The following is an 18451-nucleotide window of genomic DNA, read 5'->3' as shown; positions in this document are numbered from 1 at the left end:
TTCAATAAATATTGTTGAAAATTTAAAAATAATCTCTTCCTTGTTATCAATAAACGTGAATACTTCATTTCATTCTATTCACATGGAATTTAATTTATAGAAAACTTATTAAAATAGAAAAATATATATATATTTTTTAATTTTCTGAGACATGAGTATTTCTAATTTATTTATTCAAATCTATAATGCAAATTGTTTTCTTAGTTTTATTACGATTAATCCAAGAATGCAAATTAGACAATATGCTAATTTACATAAAATTTATTTCTACACAAGTTAATTTTATACAACTAATTCATGTAAAATAATCTTATTTATATTTGATCACATGAAATTACATAATTTTAATATTATTTTTTTTGTCCTCTGTGGAAGAGCATATTTGCTTACCTGGCGTGTTGAGTGGCACGGCGCCTTAATACTGCTGGATAAGGAAGCCAATAGCATATCGTGTATCAAATGAAACGAACTATGTCATTGGCTTGACTATCCAGCTTTATTATAGGTGGTTTACCACGTAACACACCCTCCGTCTCGAGTATAAATATGGATGAATGACTCATTTTATTATCGTTCTGTACTTTTCATTATTGGTATATACGGCATATTTTAAGTACAGCAGCTTGTTCAAAAGATGGATACTCTAAAGGGCGTTACTCAGCAGACAGCCGACCTTTTAAAAAAGTTTAATTTTAATACACACTTAAAAATGTCCCTTCATAGCTTAAAATGGAGTGAAGTAAGTACGAAATAGTTCTATAAATTGGAATTTTCAATCATTTTGATAGGGAGTATGTTAATTCTTGATATGTACATACGTCCAATATTATAAATGATTAGATTTACATTGAGTATCGGTACGTATTAAATGTTTTTCTTTTCCTGCAGATCTGCTGCCTTTCCGTTTGTTTCCTGGGTATCCCTATTGCTTTTTTGATCCTCATGAGTTGGCTGAAGATACCAGATAAAAGCATTAACGAAAATGATGACAACGGTAATGGCAATGGCAATGGAAACGGAAACGGCAACGGTAATGGCAACAACAATGGTGGCAAAACTGTGTCTATTACGAGTAGTGTCCTCCTCTTCTCTTCTCTAATTTACTCCTATACATTGTTCCTATACATCATGAGCTGTTCTTGTTTCATACTGGTAAGCCATTCGTATAAATATAATGTAAGTGATATTTTTGGTGTGGAAAAATCAATGTTTTTTTTAAATTTTGTTTTTCTTCCTACAGGAGTTGATGTTGAAAACTGCAGAACCTTATTCCACGTCCGCAAAGCAAGAATGACGCATACCACGTTGAAGATTTCTCATTTGATGTTCGTTACTCTGACATGGAACAGTTACTCTGATCCATAAGCTTTTGAGTCACTGTTTTTACTAAATTTTTAACAATACAATATTTTAAAAGATTGTATAACAAATAATAAATTTTAATTCGAGAATAACAGAACAAATTAGTTTTGGAGCATTATTTTTTCTACAGGTTTTTACAACAGGAAACTATACACGGAAATATTTTTTTATATTAAAAAAATCTGTATATAGGTAGCTTTTTAAATTATTTGTTTTTTCTCAGATAACAATGAGGTTTTATTAATATTATATAACCAGCAATTGAAGCTTTAAATGTATTAATGGCAACTTTCTCTGAAGATTTTTATTACACAACAAATAAGCAGGAAAGAAACTGATAGACTGAATGTTTGTAAAATATTTCTGCCTAAACCTTTTCTAATAATTAAAACTGAAAAATAAACTTGCAACGAGTTACTCATCTTTCCCGGCGACATTTAAAAGTTTGGTGGCGCCATCTGTTATATTTTAATAGTTAAAATAGCAAATTTCTTAAATTTATAATTTTCAGGGTAGAAATGAGTTTTATAAAGTTGTAAATGTTAATGACTATTTTACTCCGTACTAAGTCTGACCTTACTGAAATATAACATGAGAAAAATGAAGCCTTACCTGCTAACATTAACTATTTCTCCTCTTACACTAACTTTCTACTTGCAATAAAATTACAAAAATAAGTAATAAAATTGTTATGAATTTTTAATTTCTCTGTAAAAGAAATTTATAATTTGTCTCAATATTTCTTTAATGACTTTTACGGATTAGACATTTTATTTTTAGAAAGTAGAGCTCACTAATTGTTTAAAGTTTCTTTTCCGTATTTTTCTATCTGGCAGAAAGTTCTTTACGATCTCAGGCTTTACCTGTTATCTAAACCTTACATCATCTATAACTGAAATACCAGTTAAATAGAAGATTTATAAAAATACTCAAAATAATTCTCATACTTTGAGAACTCTAATATTTTAAGTGACTGCATACATATTGGATGCTTAAACGTGTTTAATTAATTTTTCTATTGAAATGAAAAAACAAACTTTATAAAAAAGTAAAACAGCTATTTCTTACAGCAGCACATGCCATAAAGAAAATTCCCAGAGTTTTATATTAACTTTACGCGTGTATTCGATATGGGCTCTTATTCTCTCACTTCCCTTTTTAATGATGTTTACGTGTTAACTTTTGTATACTAGGATTTACTACTACATTTCTGATCACACATAATCGTTTTGTCTCTTTTCAATTGTGTGTATTCTGTCATTAGCCTCTGAGGGACCGGGAATCGAATTCGGGAGCAACTCATCAATTTTTTTTATGGGCAGTATATCTCGGTTATGTCAAATACTACTTTACACTACCTATTATGGTAGTGTTTGACATGGCTCAAGATAGGGTATGATTAAAGACCCTTAATTGTTTACAGGGCTGAAACTGATTTTTTAATTATACTACGTAATAGATAATTTAAAACAAACATAAAAGTGAATGAACTTAAAATTATGTTTCTACAGGAGAGCTCGATGATAGATAGCATTTTTGCCACTTTGCCAATGATTTTTTCTAAAAATATACAAGTATTCCTACGCTTCAACAGTATCAGTTTCTACAATTTTGACTTCTGGGTTATTAATGTGCCAAATATTCGAAATTTTGTACTCAGAATATCCTCGACATTACTTTTTTTACATTACATATTTATTATAACATTATATAATACTTTGGTTGTTGCCACATCATTTCTTTGCATTCCTCAATTTTTAATGCTTTTATTTAATAGATTGAAATATATATATATACAATGAAAACTTCATTATATATATATATATATAATAAATTTTTCAAAAATAATATAAATAAATTTTATTATTGCTACTCTAAATTCTAACTATTACATTATTTTTGTAACTATATCATCTGTTATTGGTGACGATAAAGTTGATTTTTATATATTAAAAAATTCTTCGCGTTTAACTTAACAATTTGATATACTGTATTACGTTTTTGAAGTAATTATTTTAAATGAAGAAAAATTTCATTTTTGTGTTATACGCGCTGCATATTTTATACAGAAAATGTTTGTTAATTTGGCATCAAGTGCGCAACACTGGTGCAGGATTATTGAAAATGTCTAATTACTGTTAAACCAGTGGCACGTTATCGTATGGACAAAACTGGCAATTGCCCGGGGCACCAATCTTTTATAAGAAAATATTTTCCCAAAGAAAATTCCCCCGGAGAAAAGTCTCTGAAGTCAACACTATACATGAGACTTCCCAATTCAAATTCTCCTGGGTTCCATGAAGATATAATACGACACTGTGTTAGATGGGTAAAGAAAACCTCCGAAAACTCCATGCTTTCAGCGCGTTGTCGGGCGCGAATTGAGGACAAACTTGAAGAGTTAATTGATGTTACCACTCGGACATTGGTGTGGACCAAGTTCTAAGTTGAAATGAATATGTTAAAAATATGCCAATTAAATTAAAATTAAGATGAGAATTCCGATTACGTCTTCAGCGTTTAAGACTAATTTAAGATGTGTATACTTTTAAGTTTTATTTGATAGTGAACATTATATATTATCGGGATAATTACGGTAAAAGCTATTAGCCAGCCAGTGTGAAGGTTGGAATAAATAAGAATTTACAGTTTGTAATTAGCAGGAATCGTTAGTCTTTTAATTATATTATTTCTTCCTAACGCCAGATAGACTTTCCAGAAATGGTCGAAACTGTGTAGTCACATTCAGTCGTCCAAAATTAAAGCAATACACACAAATGTATTATATCATTACACGGCAAATCGCATAAATAAACGAACGACTCTTCATCGCAATTAATCATCCAGCTGCCTTCTATGAGGTATGCCTAATAAGATACTAATGTTTAAGTACAGTACCCTACCCTGCACTCCTAGAAAACGATTGTCAGAAATGATTTCTCTGTATATTCTATATAGCTCATTATAATTTGACATGCGAGTGCATCTATCTATCTACCAGTATAATGTGGTGTTACATTAAATATTCTAGAAAAATACTTATACAGGAATATCTCGTATCATATTTATACTACGAACATATTTTGTGTTTTGCTTAAACTTCACACATTAACCCCATTAAAATGCAGGATAAACGAAAAAGCTGCATTTAAAATAGTACAGTAGAATCTGAGCTTTTTAGGATAAGCCTTAATCCTATCCCTCTTCTCCACCAGAAGAATTTCGAAAAAATCCTTTCTTAATGTATCGATACATTCTCGTGACGTACCCTAACTGTGTACCAAATTTGAACTTTCAACTCCTAACCGTAGGGCTCTGCGCTTATTATTATCATTATTATCAACCCATCTCGATTATATTATAAGATGATGCATGACAAAATATGTTAATGAACTGGATTCATTGATATTCTTCCAATATTCTTAAAAGCTCAAATAAGTTTTATGTACTCATTAAACAGATATCAATTAGCGATTATTAAAACACCACTAATGTGTTTACATATTTATAATTTATGTTAGTCCCAGTACATGATTCTGTTTGCCAGCTACAAGATACGGTCGCTACTATCCTGAACTACGTTTCAAGTAAGTTTTCGATACCTCTGATACGGAACGCATTTATTTTATATTAGATTTATATAAGAAACTGAAAAATATCGTTGAACTAAAAATTTACATAAAGTTTCATTCGAACAAGATTTTTTCGTCTTACAAAATAGACAATTAGGCTGGGAACAAACTAACGACGTAAGAGGGACATACACCGGACACGAAGGCTGCAAAATGTATCAAAGCGAAGAGAGCCAACAAAGCGTACGTAACCTAGCAAAATCAGTTAAAATTTTCATGTCAGTCAATGAAAGTACGTGGCGGCTAGGACCCGTTGACAAGCGATATCCAACAAAAGTAAGATTTTCATCTTGATTTAAAGCAGAAAAAATGGCATCTAATAATTAAGAAGATCCACATTGAAAGTACTACCGGTGTATAATTTAGTTTCGATAACCCTACACAACACAATAAACAAAAACGAACGTTACCGTGACAACTGCAACACATATCGAATTTTTTGAAACGTCATCTATTTGTAAAGTGTAGAACTATAATTTGCCTCCATGCTTACCACCTGTTGCTCAGAGCAACGAAACTCGCTTAGCTGATCTTGTTCGCTCTGTTGGCTTTCTTTGCTTTCACGCCTTTGGCGTCCAGTGTAAATAGCCCCTTACTCATTGTGACCTGGCCAGTCTAGTGTGCAGCATTATTTCACACAAAAGAAGTCGACTGCATTCACCAGTGTTCGGTACACTATTATTTGATCGCAAGTTCCGACGTGTCGATAGACTGGTTGCCTAGTGTTGTTCTGGGTTTCCATCGCGTGTATAGCACCAGAATAACATCTAGTAGAAAATGCTTCTGCGTCTTTGTTGCCTCAAACGTCAATTATGTCAATTAAAGAAATTACTAATTTCGTAATGTTTTTCGTAGTTATGAAGCCTCACGAGGAATCTAGAACTTGTCCTACTTGTCTGTTGAAACCAGTCTTGATGGCAATTCTAGTGTTTGGAGTGAAATTCGTGAATCCGTGCCAATGTTCCTGTTGGGCAAAGATCTTAAAATTCGAAAAATATTATAATATCTACTATAATATTGTGGAAGTATCAATATGGTTCGGGGTTTTGGTGATTGCATCAATGTTTACTAGAATCGAGCTGATTTGCACCGACGTATTCGAAATGTTCGGTGACAGCATTATGCAGGCAAAATTTGTTCAAATGTGCATGGCTCTACAAAACAGCACATTGAAACGGGCACAAATATCCTTCGTTCAGAAGACAAGCAGTTATGTCAGAGAAGAAAAATTATCAAGAAAAATCGAAAAAGTCTGCATCATTATGATCTCCATCATATTCTTTATATCCGTATCGTTGCCCTTCAACTTAGCTGTCGTCGCCTATCCCATGTTGAAGAAGGAAAGCTGTCAAGAAATCGTAGCGATTGTATGTTGTTTTATTATCCAGCTGATTACGATCTTTTTTTTGGGACAGATAATGTCAGTAAAAGGAGCAGAAATTTTGATATGTCAGATCATAAATCGAAGATACGAGAAGTTGTCTGAGGAATTACAAGAAATGAATCCGCGATCGACGTCTAGAAATGAAATTGAAAGATTCATCGGAAAACAAACCGACGTGTGGAAAATCGTTCAAGAAATAAACGAAAAACACAAGTACTTGCACTTACTTGATTACGGACTGTATTTGTATTTAACGTGTTTTGTACTGTACGGAACACTTTTTGTCGAGATGCCAAAATCCATAAAGTTGGTAATGTTGTTTGCAGCTTTATCAATAACGAGTGAGACACTTTCATTTGCGTTTTTTCTGTCGAATTTCACATCAAAAGTAAGTACAACACCTTGATTAAGTTTATTTATTTATATTTATATTATTAACCTCTTAACAGTGAAGGACGAGAATAGTCGTCTAAGGCGATCGAGTGGCAGTGGTGAAGGACGACTATAGTCGTTAAAAAATTCTTATAAAATACCTGGACCATTTCGTGAAGTCGTAGAATTTTCACGAGTAGTTGGGTTCTCCAACTTTGTTTTGGAATATCCTTTAGTTCTCGAGAAATTACAATAAAAGAAAGAAAATTAAAATAAATATGAAATTTTAGACGGCCATCTATCGACATAAATCGAATTTAAATCTCCCGCCGTCATCTGATTGGTTAAAAAAATTAATATTCCTAATTGGCTCGCGTCAGAAAAAAGTAGGTGTGACTTCTGTAAATGACGCTATCGGGAGTGCACCGATGCAACCGGAAAAAGTAAACAGCCTACGTCATTAGTCTAACTGTCCTTGTCTGACCTAATTTTCGTAGAATCAACATTGGAGTAAGCTGTAGTAAAACGTAGTAGTTTATAGTAAAACGGTCTTCTCTAATATTCATAGTACTTTGTAAAGCTCGGATTTCAATTTAATAAGTATTATTTAGTTCACAAACATTATAAATACATCATTAAGTAGGAGAATAACGAAAAACTTTATTTCTTAGTATAATACAATTTACAAAATCGAAAGTTCGTATATCGTAATATTATAAAAAACTACATCGGAACATACAAAGTCACCTAATTTACTTAAATTCAGTTCATTATACAACTGTAGATACTCTTGCCTTCCTCAGTTTCCTCAAACAAAATTCGAAAACTTCAATTAATCCTATAAATATTTAAGCGCCATTACTATTCGAATTAACTGTAATTACAATATAACTGAAAAATATTTGGTCAATTCTAGTCCGAATGACGCGGTTGGGACTTTACAGAACTGTAGAACATACTGATAGGAACAAAAAGACTAATAAACCATGGGTGTACGAGCGCGCCTTCGCGAGATATAGGCCCCCCAAAATGACTATATGGCAGCGAACATGGCGGCCCGACTGACCTCTCGTACAAGCGCCACCACACGCCGCCATGTGCTAAACTAGTGATCGATTCACGGTAGTTCTTGAACGAAGTAAAAAAATGGGGGAAACGTCTACTAAAGGCAATTTTAACGGCAAGCGACGGGACTCCCGTAAAATCGTAAAAAAAATATTGGGTCACGTGACCCGGCTTTTTTGCTCGCGAACCGCATAACGTAGGCGCAACTTTCGAGGGCTATATCTCGCGAACGCGCACATATACAGGTATGGTTCCTTTGACTTTTTTGCTCCCCCAGGGGGGTCGACAATTTGCCCCTCCTCCCCACCGCGTCATTCGGTCCTAGAATCTTGCCAAATATTTTCGACAATAAACCCTAGGCAATAATTATCAAAACAAAATTCTTCAAGTATAAATTTTTCTGATCGAGTAATATGTAATAATAGTTTTATCTATTAGTCTTGCCATATTCTACTTTCTATGTTCACATCCATTTAGTTTCATGTAATTACACTTTAAATGTAAAAAAATCTACCAACAAATTAGTTTGCTAATAAAGGGACTACTTGCTAATTAAAGTTTGTATTCTTCTTTGACGTAGTTCTACGTTTTAGCACTAAATTGGTAGACATGTCTAAATAACACGCTTATAAACACTAAAAACCATAAATGTCTCGAAACTAGAACTACATAATTATATGCACAAATAAATTAGTAAACCTATAATACATGCCTTCATTTACATCCAAACAAAGATCAGTTCTCGCAAATTGTCAAAAAATAAATTATTTTCAACTTTTCTTTCTGTAAAGTAGCATATTCTGAAAAACAAGTTCTATATTCAGAGTAAAATTTCCACCTTTTATTCGTTAAAAACAACGCAAAATGTACGAATCCACGTAATAAAAATTTATCGCAGTGAACTTCGAAAAAACGAGAAACACAGAAACACCAAACCGCACGCTATTAAATTTTCCCGCCAATTGATTAATATAGTGATGCTCCTGTAAAAATTTTATCACATGACGAAAAGTTTTAGAATAAATGCTAAAAGTTTTAAAAAATTATTTCATGAAATTCGATGAATTTAATTAATACACAATAACTAAATCTGTTTAATAAAGGTTAATAATTTACCACTATAATTATGCAAATTAGATATAAAAAAGATCGCTGCGCAAATTCTCCCGCCAACTATACGTCATGGAAAAACTTACGATGTCAATGCGATTGAAAGTTTCCCACTAAACACTGACAATTTTATATAATTATTTAATTAATCCAGTCAAATTTAAATAATATAAAATGTCTAGATCTGTTTAATAAAGATTATCACAAATATTATTACAAATATGCAAATTAGATATGAGATAGGTCACTAGGAAATCTTCCGCCAAGATAAAAATAGCTTTCGGTCACGTGTTCACCAAGAAATATGTTTAAAATTTAATTTCTCAGCTTACATAAACCGTACAATAAATGAGTATTTCTTCGAAAGAAGTCGATATACACGAATAAATAATAATTATTCAATAATGCTTTTATCCATTTTAAGTTGATATTGTAAAAATTAAGCCATTTAATCTGTGTGGCTTTTATAATTTAGAGTTTCCGAGTATTTTACTGTGAAATTCAATTTAGTAAACAGAAACAAAGTTAAGCTATTAAGTATAAACAGCACAATACAATAATTTATACGTAAGTTGAGTGTAAATACAGAAAAAAATCGAATTATATCAAAGATGGGAGAAACAAGCTTACATCCCCAGAACAGAGCTTATAATTCGTTGTTATTTTCAGCCTGTTTCTACTTCGACTGTTTTTTGTTGGTAAAAAGTTAATGTTTTAAGATGTTCTTAGTGAAGAAACATATAAGTATCGAAATATAATATTCACACACACAAAAATATTCATGTATGTCGACATTAGAAATTTGAAATCAATTATAGAATGTCCTGGATAGAGATATCGTGTGATTGTCTGTTTCTTCTGTCTTATTTTGTTTTTCTACGTGAAAATAATATATCTTTTATAACTATTGATAATATAAACATTTTGTTTCTTTATACATTACCTTCAATTACAGCTGCAAACTTTAACACATGGAGCATGTGAGAAAGTATTATTGTATAGATTATTACATTTTTATGAATACACCTGAGACTCGTGACAATATAGGCCTATATAAACCTACTTTAAGTGTCAATATTTTATTTAGAATCATTTTAAACGTTATTATTACATCAAATTATGAAATGGAATGTTCCAAGTATAGGAGTAAGAGGGAGGGGAAAGAAGCCATGCGTGGGGAAAAAATGAGTTTTTATCTAAATTATAATAAAATTTACTTATATTTACGATAAATATCGATAATTTTCTTTTGGAGAAATGTATCTTGATAAAATTAATTATCTATATGAATGAAACTTTCAATAATACATTAGTTACAATGACTGACGTTCCTTTCTTACCCTTTCTGTAGTATGTCTTATTATTAAACATAGTTTCCTAGATTATAGCATAATAATGTGTAAAAAAAAAATTCTGTTAATTTGTAAACGCAGATACTATCACATAACAAGCATACTGTATCCTCTCTATATTTAAAGTCAGTTATTCGCGATTGAATTTTTTTAAATAAACCTGTTTAATCCTTAATTTATTTGACAGAAAGAAATTGTTTATGGCCGTATTTCATATATCTAATGTTTTTCTCGTGATATTATTTCTAATATCGGAATAAAATATACATTTCTAATATGGACATACATCAATATTTTTAATTCTGAATATTATATTTCGATACTTTTATTTTTCTTCACTAAGAACAAAGTACTTTTATTTTGAAAAATTAACTTTTTCCCAAGATAAAACAGTCGAAGTGGGAACCAGGCTGAAAATGACAATGAGTATATGAGCTCTGTTCGAGGGATGTCAGCTTATTCGTCCCATCTTTGATATAATTCGTTTTTTTCTGTATTTACACTCAATTCACGTAAAAATTATTCTATTGTCCTGTTTATAATTAATAGCTTGTCTTTGTTTCTGTTTACTGAATGGAATTTCATAGTAAAATATTCGGAAACTAAATTATAAAAGCCAAACAAATTAAATAGCTTAATTTTTACAATACCTACTTAAAATGGATAAAAGCATTATTACATATTTATTATTTATTTGTGCATATCGACTTCTTTCGAAGAAATAATCATTTATTGTAAAGTTTTTATAAGCTGAAAATTATTCTGTTGTCTTTGATGAAATTTGTTACAGTTTACTAATTTTTACAGAAACATTAAATTTTAAACGAGGACATTAGTTAAAATTTATTAATTTGTACACAAACATTAAACTTCTTGACATATTTTTTCGTATTTCTTGGTGATCACGTGACCAAAAGCTATTTTTATTTTGGCAGGAGTTTTCCCACATTGATCTTTGTCATATCTAATTTGCATATTAGTGATAGTACATTACTAATCTTTATTAAACAGATCTAGACATTTTATATTATTTAAATTTGACTAAATTAGTAAAATAATTATATAAAATTTTCAGTATTTTGCAGGAAACCTTCAATCCAGAGTGACGTAAGAGTCATCCATGGTTCGCGGGAGAATTTGCGCGATGATCTTTTTTATATCTAATTTGCATAATTATAATGGAAAATTATTAATCTTTATTAAACAGATTTAGTTATTGTGTATTAATTAAATTCATCAGATTTTATTAAAGAATTTTTAAAAACTTTTAGCTTTTATTCAAAAACTTTTCGTCATGTGATGAAATTATTCACAGGTGCATTAAAATATGAATCAGTTCGTGGCAAAATTTTGTACAGTGCAGTCTGGTGTATCTGCGTTTCTGGTTTTTCGAAGTTCACTGCGATAATTTTTTATTACGTGGATTCGTACATTTTGCGTTGTTTTTTTACGGATAAAAGGTGGAAATCTTACGCTGAATATAGAACTTGTTTTTCAGAATATGCTACTTTACGAAAAGAAAAGTTGAAAATAATTTATTTTTCAACAATTTGGGAGAACTGACTTTTGGATATAACATGGATATAAATGAAAGTATGTATTATTGAGCTACAAATTTATTTGTGTTTAGGTGTATTGTTGTACTGCAACTTACTTTGTTTTACTATGTTAGAGAAAGTAGGTCACACATTGGATTTCTGACATGAAACTGTCGGCTTTTTCAGAGTGAAGCGGACCTTCTCAATGAAGTGTGTTTTAGAAAAGTTGTGCATTTCTTTTCTGATGCATGCCAATGATGAAAATTGTTTTTAAAATTAAATATCGGTCAATGACGATAACATATGTTATAAATGTGAAGATGGATATAAAAATATTTCTACATTTTTTTATTGTTTTGTTGTTTCTTAAAGATTAATTTATTCAAATTTATTATATGTCAAGTAAGTTTATTTACAAAATGCTAATATTTTAATCCGCTTTAATATTTCGGTGTAAATTTGAACAACGAAGTTTAAAATTTTAAATAAACGATATACTGAAATTTTCTTTTATTTACAATGATAACGTCACTTCTACAGAAAGTAGAACACGAGACGGACCTTCAGCTACATTTCAGTCTGGGGGGAAAGGCCGCCAGGCGTCGTAGTTGTAAACGTAACAACTTTTACGTCATCTATTGTTGTGGATGAAATTCGTTAACTGTCAATTACATTTTCTTGAATTTGATTCGAAGGTTGAAAAATATTGTCATGACTTAAATGCCTAAAACTTTAAAAAATTATATAAAATTGAAAATAAATTAAAAACTTTTGAAAAAATCGTATCGGATAGAAAATCAAAAAAGAATTTAATATAAATTTGAAAAAAAAATTTAGCAAAAAATTACCGCGAAAAAAATTCATATATATAATAATTATATGACAATAAAGAACAATTTTTTCTTTACTAGACGTAACTGTTTAAAATTTTTTTTCCTAAACGGAAACGAGAGAAACGCGTGGGAAAATTCTTAAAAAATTTCCCACGATTTACTTCCACAACTAACTGGTAGCGCCGGGTCTGACTGTTCCACTGTTAAGAGGTTAATATTAAAAAATATTCACTAAAAGTCGCGCCAAGTCTGTGAGACCCGATCGACTCAGCTAGGGTTAAATATATTACTATTAACATTTTTCAAAGACTACATGAAACTTGTATATTGAGAAAATAGGATATTAATTTCGAAACGTATATCTCTCTTTTTTATAAATGACAGTAGACAGACTTCACAATAGAACACAGTGTGTTACACACTGTGTTCTATTGTGTACCCATGTTTAGGAATAGTTCTGCGATATGACGGTCTCTTTCTTCTGTTTAATGTATTGATAAGTACAACTTCATTCTATTTCTGAAAATATAAATACTTATTTTTCGTAATTAAACAAAATAGTAATTTTGAAAAGTATTTGTTCATTTACTTACTTTTTAATTCAGACTTTGTCTATGAATTTATACTTCGTGAAATAAACGTGAATTTAATATTCTCATAGACTGATTAAATTTTTTTAATAAATAAGCTGGACCAACATAAACATTTTTCTTGTCAGCACAGTCGCGTTTTCAATTGAAATATGTTTACGTCCGTAAAAATAATTTTTTAAATGAAGTTTGTTGATATTTAATATTCTTTGTATTCTTTGTGCGTGACTCGTATGTAAAATAAGTATAAAAAAAGTTATTTCACAATGGAAATCAATTTTCAATTTTCTATTGACTATTACGAAATCTTAATCTTTAATACACAACGAATATAAATTTAAATGCAATGTGCTGCAGTGAGAATTGATCAGCAGCATACTCTCAGCGGGGATCACTTCACGGGCACGCTATTCATGCGTAGGAATCTCTAAACTTAGCACTATAGAAAACAGATACATTTTTCGAACCTCATACACAACAGGTTGTTCATGGAGTTTCCTGAATGCTTCATCCACAACCAAATGTCTTCCTTATAGTAATTTCCACGTACTCTTGTTACATAGCTTAAATCTACGTTACTATTTAGCTGTTTTTATTTAACGTTGCGATCTACATTTAATCTCGAGTTTTCACAAGAAAAATTAATTTTAAAGATATTGAAAATTTTATTTCCACTTTAATAGTACTGTGATTTACAATATTTCTGTGAAACATTACAAATGTGTACACAGGGGAATTAAGTTTAAAAATAAAAACTTGTAATGTTTTTCAAAGTAATAAAATCCATCAACAAGATGCTCAACTTTCATGGAAACTTTTAAAATTTTGGTTGCGCCATCTGTTATTATACATTATTATTTATAACTTTCTATATTTTTAATTATTATGAAATAGGAAACACGTCTATTTAAGGGTCAAAATAAAATAATAATAATAAGAATAATTAAAAATTAATAAAACATTACTATTCAAAATAATATTGAAAAAAAACAAAAATACGAAAATATAAAGAAATAACGATATTATTGGGTTAAATAGACCCGAGCGACAACTTAAACGCGCTAAAAATTAAGCGACACTCGCTATCGGTAACGGTGACAAATTAATTGGCTTTTATTTTACTCACATCCTTATACCCTATTCACACTATACATTTTAAGCCAGCCTCAGATATGAAATATGAACAGAACTGACTTAACGTTAAACCGGTTTGACTACCAACAACCGGCTCAGCTTAAATCGTTTTCTGAAAGGAGCTTAATTCCCTTCAAGCTTACCACAAGGCCCGCTAGAAGTTCAAAAATAATGGCGGAAGCAAATGTACAAGTACAAATGTTCGAACAAACGATACTCTTCTCTGTTAGCATGTATATGCTGCTTCGGTACAAGAAGTTTAAATAATAATATAAATTTCTTGTTTAAGAAAAAATATATATATATACAGTCAAACCTGTTTTTATGCGGTGGATAGGGACCGCATAAAAAAAACGCATAAAAAAATCGCACGAAACTTCACGAGTGGCTATTAAAATAGTTTTCGCAACACAATTAAAAAAATATTTTTATGCGGTCAATAGGGACCACATAAAAAAGTCTCACATAGAAAATAACTCAAAACCGTACGAAATAGAATTTATTGACAACAGATGTCAGCACTTGACTGCATCGTCTCGTCTATCATCTGTTTTACATATTTTTCTCCAGGTGGTCTTTTGTTGACTTAAAAAAATAAATTATTTAATTTTTCGCATATTCATGCAATAATATTACTATAATAAGTTCATTTATGCTATAATAAGTTTATTTAGCTATAATAAGTCAACGTGAGACATGACAAATCGCACGAGACTAGTCGCCAACTATACCGCACAAAAAAAAATCGCATAAAAAATCGCACAAATAAAAAATCGCACAAAAAAAGACCGCATAAAAACAGGTTTCACTGTATAAATTTCTGTCAAAAATCCATTCTTATCACAGTTATATCGCTAAAGTGATATAAACATTGAGAAAATCGTGCTGCCAATGACAACGACATCACTGATAATAAATGTTAATAATTCCTAACTAACGTCTTATGCTCTTTAAATAAGTTATTTATAATTTACGAAAAATAAGCAAAAGTTTGATTTTATTTAAAATGTAATATTGAGTACACCCATTTGAGGGCTAAGCGAATAATTCGCTTTAATTACCTAGTGTGAACGAGTAGTTAATCTTGTTTTCGACGATGCGACTTAACTTAATTCTGCTTAAATCTTAATCTCGTTTAAAATGTACAGTGTGAATACGGTATTAGTCGCATGGGTCATTCTGAAGCAAAAAAATTTTTTCCTCAAAAATTATTGTTGTTGTGCAAAAGTTTAACAGTATTTTGATCGGGTAAAAAAGTTAGAGGAATATTAATTTTTTTCGAATTATTTGAAAAATATTTGATATTAAAAAATATTCACTAAAAGTCTCTCCAAGTCTGTCCGATCGACTCAGCTAGGGTTAAATATATTATTATTAACATTTTTTCAAAATTAGACGAAATTTGTATATTGAAAAGATGGGATATTAATTTCGAAACTTATTTCCCTTTTTTATAAATGACAGTAGACAGACTTCACAATAGAACACAGTGTGTAACACCCAAGTTTAAAAATAGTTCGCATTTTAAATTGAAATATGTTTACGTCCGTAAAAATAATTTTTTAAATGAAGTTTGTCGATATTTAATATTCTTTGTATTCTTTGTGCGTGACTCGTATATAAAATAAGTATAAAAAAAGTTATTTCACAATGGAAATAAATTTTTAATTTTCTATTGACTATTACGAAATCTTAATCTTTAATACACAAGGAATATAAATTTAAATGCAATGTGCTGCAGTGAGAATTGATCAGAAGCATACCCTCAGCGGGGATCACTTCACGGGCGCGCTATTCTTGCGTAGGAATCTCTAGAGTTAGAACCATAGAAAACAGATACATTCTGAGAACCTCAAACACAACAGGTTGTTCATGGAGTTTCCTGAATGCTTCATCCACAACCAGATGACTGTCTTATAGTAACTTCCACGTACTGTTGTTACATAGCTTAAAACTACGTTACTATTTTGCTGTTTTTATTTAACGTTGCGATCTACATTTAATCTCGAGTTTTCACAAGAAAAATTAAATTTAAAGATATTGAAAATTTTATATACAGTTAATAGTACTGTGATTTATAATATTTCTGTGAAACACTACAAATGTGTACACAGAGGGATTAAATATCGGCAAATTTGACATAAATTAATATACAAACGGTAAACAAAATTTAATTTTAATGTCGGCGTTTGCGTGAAAAATTGTTTGTTCAGTTTTTTTACAAAAGAGCGAAAACATTAAATCCTTCTTTATCTTACAACACATTATTTTGTACAGAAAAAAAACGGAATTAAACTCGTTTTCTCTATTTGTTTTATGAATATAAATGAAATTACAATAAAACTTGTGGTGAACCAGAATCGAACGATCCCGAACGTCTGTTTTAACAGTATTTCCAAAAATTTCTATTTCAAGTTACTACTGAAAATACAATCTATTAAAAGTATTTTTACTTTATGAACTTTACAGAACAAAGTAACAGATATATTGCAGAATTGTTTATAACTTTGAACACTACACTTAGTTTTCTATTATTCAAGGTTCTCTTCTACTCTGCTCTGCTGCAGCATAATAATCTGTTAAATAATTATGTTAAAAACCATTTCACGAATGAAATGGTTTTTTGTTATTATTGTTATTAAAACGTTTTTTATAACAATAGAGACAGCTTGTGTTTTACTCAGTTTCAACTTCTGTAATTACACGGATGATTGTAAATCTAAATATGTACTAAGCAAAATTACAGTTTCTGTCTAGCTTTGTGTGTTTTGTTTTTATTTAAATTTTAACCGTGATTAAAGTTAACACAAATTGAAACTGATAAACTTTACTTTCTAGAAAGCAATGATATCGAACTGACTGAAAATCATAAATTACATTTAATTTGAAATATAATATTCTTCTGTTAAAGTCAGCTTTTCACTTTACTTTTATTTACATGAAAGTATTACAAGAATAAAAGAATTTTTAAATTTTCAAAATAGAGATGAATTGTATTGTTAATTGCGTGATGCGATTAAAGTTACATGTTGGTTCGAATTGATTAAATGTTGTCACAAATCAAAAATTCTGTATATTGATTTAGTGTTTTGATGAGTATTTGTCGTTGTATATCTTTAAATCTATGTCTGCAGATTTATAATGCAGCTGGAAGTTGTAAATTCTAACATATTCCACTAACTTAGAGAACGAGAATTATCATTGTTTGTTTTTGAAAATTGCATAAATAGATTCCAGATACATCTGCTTGTTAAGCCTGTTAACGATGCATACACATTGCATCCTTAGCAGTGGTAAGTTAACTTATGCCTTGACATTTTGTATTTCACATTTAAATAAATGTTTTAAATTAAATATCAGACATATTTTAATAGTCTGTTAAAATCCTATAATATATTGAAGTAAATATATAGTAGAGTAATAAATATATCGATATTATTAATGATGGATATTAGCATACGTGTTAATAAGCGTTTGAAATATATACATATTACTCATAATTATCTATAATTAGTATATTTAAAATAAATAAATAATAATAAATAACATTTCTCGGAGTGCGTTTTCATACTATGCTTTTCAACTGTTTCGAGGATAGAATATTTATTTAAAAAATATACTAAATGTTGTGAGATCATAGGATTTTGGTACACTGAGAAAGTAAAGAGATGACACATTTCTGAACGTATGCAATCTGATATACGGCCGTGTTCACTTTTTTCACTTTAATTTTAAAAAATTTATTTATGTATATATACAATATAAAATTTACAATAGCTTTTTTCCAATCTGAAAAACACATTTTTAAAAAGGGTTCATTAAGTTTAAAAATAAAAACTTGTAATGTTTTTCAAAGTAATAAAATGCATCGACAAGATGCTCAACTTTCACGGAAACTTTTAAAATTTTGGTGGTGCCATCTGTTTGTAGTAGTCAAATGGGTAGCACTAATCACAAAATTCTCATATGATCACATGTATTATATGATCATATGATTATATGATTATATGATGTACATATGATCACATGTATTTGTAGTAGTCAAATGGGTAGCACTAATCACTAAATTGTCGAGTAAA

The 18451-nt window shown here is 30.1% G+C and overlaps 1 protein-coding gene across 1 annotated transcript in view; it reads right to left on the bottom strand.

Annotated features, from left to right (window-relative positions):
- LOC136988014 (uncharacterized) overlaps nt 1-18451 on the bottom strand; it is a 234304-nt gene that overhangs the window by 73097 nt on the left and 142756 nt on the right. The window lies entirely within an intron of this gene.

Source organism: Centruroides vittatus, unplaced genomic scaffold, assembly GCF_030686945.1.
Source record: "Centruroides vittatus isolate TY-2023 unplaced genomic scaffold, ASM3068694v2 scaffold_3038, whole genome shotgun sequence".
Taxonomy (NCBI): Eukaryota; Metazoa; Arthropoda; class Arachnida; order Scorpiones; family Buthidae; genus Centruroides; species Centruroides vittatus.
Note: the sequence above shows the minus strand (reverse complement) of the source record. Positions and strands in the feature narration are given on the sequence as shown.